This window comes from Xenopus laevis, chromosome 1S, assembly GCF_017654675.1.
Source record: "Xenopus laevis strain J_2021 chromosome 1S, Xenopus_laevis_v10.1, whole genome shotgun sequence".
NCBI classification, from domain to species: domain Eukaryota; kingdom Metazoa; phylum Chordata; class Amphibia; order Anura; family Pipidae; genus Xenopus; species Xenopus laevis.
The window spans coordinates 9,848,592-9,852,202 of record NC_054372.1 but is presented as its reverse complement, the minus strand read 5'-3'; the positions used below and the strand labels follow the sequence as shown (position 1 = coordinate 9,852,202).

Below are 3,611 nucleotides of genomic sequence, written 5' to 3'. Positions count from 1 at the left end.
GACAATGTGACTTTTATATCCTTACTACCCCTGCACTCAAGTAGAGTCATAGACTTCTATGATCCTTTGTTCTCCTCCCAGAGAGAATAACAATACTGAGATGATATTAAATTTGATGGCTGAGAGGATCACCCATTCATTCTGCACCCTGATCCAGGACATGATGGAGGAAATGCAGACAAGAGGCAACTGCTATTCAATAACATAATATTTAATTATATCTCTACTTTCCAGTATGGATCTCCTAACAAAGAGTTCAACGTGTACATCGACCTGATGAACAATAGATTGACACGTAAGTCTACTGCTTATGTGATCAAGAACTGTATAGCAATTCCAGTGGCTGAGTGGATAAGTAGGAGAGCTGCAAACACAGCAACAAGGGTTCAAGTCCCACCAGTTACTCAAACAGAATTATCTCTCAGCAGTGATGATTGGCGCAGGGGTACAGACCTCAGCTGGATAATGGGAGCTGAGTGCAGAGGCAAGTCTGTCTGGTGAGCTGATGTGTGGTCGGTGACTGGAAGACTCTCTGCGTGAAACAGTCGCCATACTGAGCTATGATTTTAGAGAGAAACCTTTAATCTTGTCAGTGGTTAATGATGTGAATATTGATAAAAAACAAGAGCTAAGATTTAGGATTTTAACTGCACTAGACCATAAGGGTCAGGGCACCACTCAGATTCGGGGAGATTAGTCGCCCAGCGACAAATCCCCTCTTCGCTTTGTTGTCTGAAGTTGCTTCACGAGGAAACTTTGGGCGGCTTCGGTTATCGAAGCACTACGAGTGCCATCTCACCGGCGATTTAGATTCTAGCCGGCGGGAGGCAGTTCGGGGAAATTAGTCGCCCCGAAGAAGAGATTTGTCACCGGGGCTACTAATCTCCACAAATCTGAGCGTGTGCCCTGACCCTAACAGCTAACGATGATCGGTTGCTTTGTGTTAAGCTGGAACTTTTTTTTTCCTCTAGAACCAAGTCCGGGCACTTACAACCACCTCCTGGGAGTCTTTTACAAAGGAGGTAAATTTTTTTTCCCCATGCAACAATCACCTGAAACACAAGTGCACCCATGATTCTAGCCAACTGCAACTTGTATTAATAGAGAGCAATTGTGTTGTCTGCCCGCTAAGCTGTTAATTACCTGAAACTGCTCCATCTGTTGTTGCCCTTAAAGTTAAAGGCAAACTAAAACCTTGAATAAAACTTTGATATTTTATCAGTACTATTTAAGAAAAATTAGATGAGGCTGTTTATAATCTCATTCACTGTATAAACTGAAATATGTTTATAGATTTTGTTTCCTTTGAATGACTGAACGAATATTGAGTTGTATAATCAGTGTTTCTTTGCTGTACATCTGGGTTATATGGACTCCACCAACTTCCAACAACCTGTTCCACAATTCTTCTGCATTTCTTGCTTTTGCCTCTCAAACACCATTTTTGATGTTGCCCCACAAGTTTTCTATTGGATGAAGGTCTGGGCATGGGGCCTCTTCATAACGTCAGTCTTGTTGGTGTAGAACCAAGATGTTGCTCATTTACTGGTGAGTTTGGGCTCGTTGTCTTGTTGAAACCCATTTCAAGGGCATTTCCTCTTGGGCATAAGGCAACATGAGCTCTTCAAGTATTTGATGTATTGAGACTGATCCATAATATGAGATAAATAGTCCCAACACCACAGTATGAGAAACATCTCAATATCATGATACTTGTGCCCCCGGCTTCACTCTGTACTGTGACTTCAATTCAGTGTTTGGGGCTCGTCTGACAAACTGTCTGTGACCCCTAGACCCAAAAAGAACAATCTTGCTTTCATCAGTCCGCAAAATGTTGCACCATTTCTCTTTAGGCCAGTCAATGTGTTATTTGGCAAATTGTAAGCTCTTCAGCACACGTCTTTTTTTTCAACAATGGGACTTTGCAGGGCTTCTTGACAATGGCTTAGCTTCACAGACGTCTTCTAATTGTAACAGTATCACAGGTAACGTTACTCCTTCTTTCATCTTCCCGGAGCTGATCATTGGCTGAGTCTTTGCCATTTTGGCTATTCTTCTATCCATTCCAATGGTCGTTTTCCATTTCTTCAGGTTTTGGTGCCATTTTAAAGCATTTGAGATCATTTCAGCTGAGCAGTCTCTCATTTTCTGCATTTCTTTATATGTTTTCCCCTCTCCAATCAACTTTTTAAGCAAAGTCGTCTGTTCTTCTGAACAATGTCTGGAATGAGCCATTTGACTCAGATTTTCAGAGAGAAATTCACTATAACCAGCAGCACAACATTTGCTCCTTCCTTAAATAAGGGCCGGAATTGACTCACTAATTGAACTCCACACTGCTATTATTTGGAACAAGCTATTAATATGTGGAACAAGCCTCAATGAATGAGTCAATGACATAGAAACAGTGTACATGACATGACTGTTGGGTTTCTATTACTCTACTAAACCTACTACTAAATTATTCACCATATAAAAGTATAATTTCTACCAAAATCAGCGACTGATCTGGTTAGTGAAGTTGGACTGCTATTATTCTGAACACTGAACTGTATTTGTACAAAAGGTGGTACTAAAAGTTGGAGCTCCATGAAAATCGGGTCTATTTGGGGTTCTGGATTCGCTGTGGCACAAATAGGGTGGATGTATAATTTCAAATGATATCACAAAAATACGAGCGAAGAAAAATTTAATCTTTAACTGAAAAGAGTAATTAAAGATGATTTTGCTAATAATTAAGCTTAATGTTGCCAAAAACTCCAGCCCTTATGCAAATCCTCTCTAGTAAAAAAGTATTTTTCGCTGCCCTTGAAGAACAGGCTGAATAGCAGCTGCACCCTCCCATTCTGTCACACAGAGGCTTCATTAATAACAAACTGGAGGTTTCTAGGGAAAGGGGTGAATTTATGATTCAGTATAATTTAAACCTGCACAAAGTTTGGGGAGCAGCAATTAATCCATTAGTTTGGGGGACCCAGGAGACCAGGTGATCACTAGAGCATGGACCAACTGCAAGAAATATCAACATTCAGGTTCTGATGTGAGCAAAGACAACTCCAGAAATCGAATATTTCCAACTATTTCTGCCATGAGTTGCCAACAATTCACTTGCAAAATAGTGGCCACTGTTGAATGGGGCATAAACTACAGTATTGGGAGAATTCAAAATGCATTTCATAGCTGATCACAGATATGGAGAGTTATCTGGTCAAGCAGTGAATAACAGGAAGTAGTGATGTGCGGGCCGACCCGATACTCGCGGGTTTACCCATGGGTCTGGCGGGTTCAGGTCGACCTCACAGTGCTCCTTGCAGATGGCGGGCAGGTTGAGCTCTTCTCCTGCTCTCCCCACCCGCCACCTTCGAATACCGGCATCTGACTTCCGGTTTTATAGTGTCGCGTCTGCTCACCCCACCCCTTTTGTGACGTCATTGGCGTGGCGGATCTATAAAAGGACCCCTGGAAGCGGATGCAGGCAGGCGCGGGTATTAGCAGGGCGGGTTAGGGTCAGGTGCAGATCAGGGAAACCCTGACCCGCACATCACTAACAGGAAGCCTTTTGCAATATACAGGTATGGGACCTGTTATTAGGGTTGCCACCTAGCCGGTAT

General features: G+C 42.5%; 1 non-coding gene across 1 annotated transcript; it reads left to right on the top strand.

Annotated features, from left to right (window-relative positions):
* The first annotated feature begins 421 nt into the window (after positions 1 to 421).
* On the top strand, positions 422 to 562 carry LOC121399595. The gene has a single exon (XR_005965169.1). It is a non-coding gene; the product is annotated as a small nucleolar RNA SNORD94 (small nucleolar RNA).
* Positions 563 to 3,611: the final 3,049 nt, after the last annotated feature.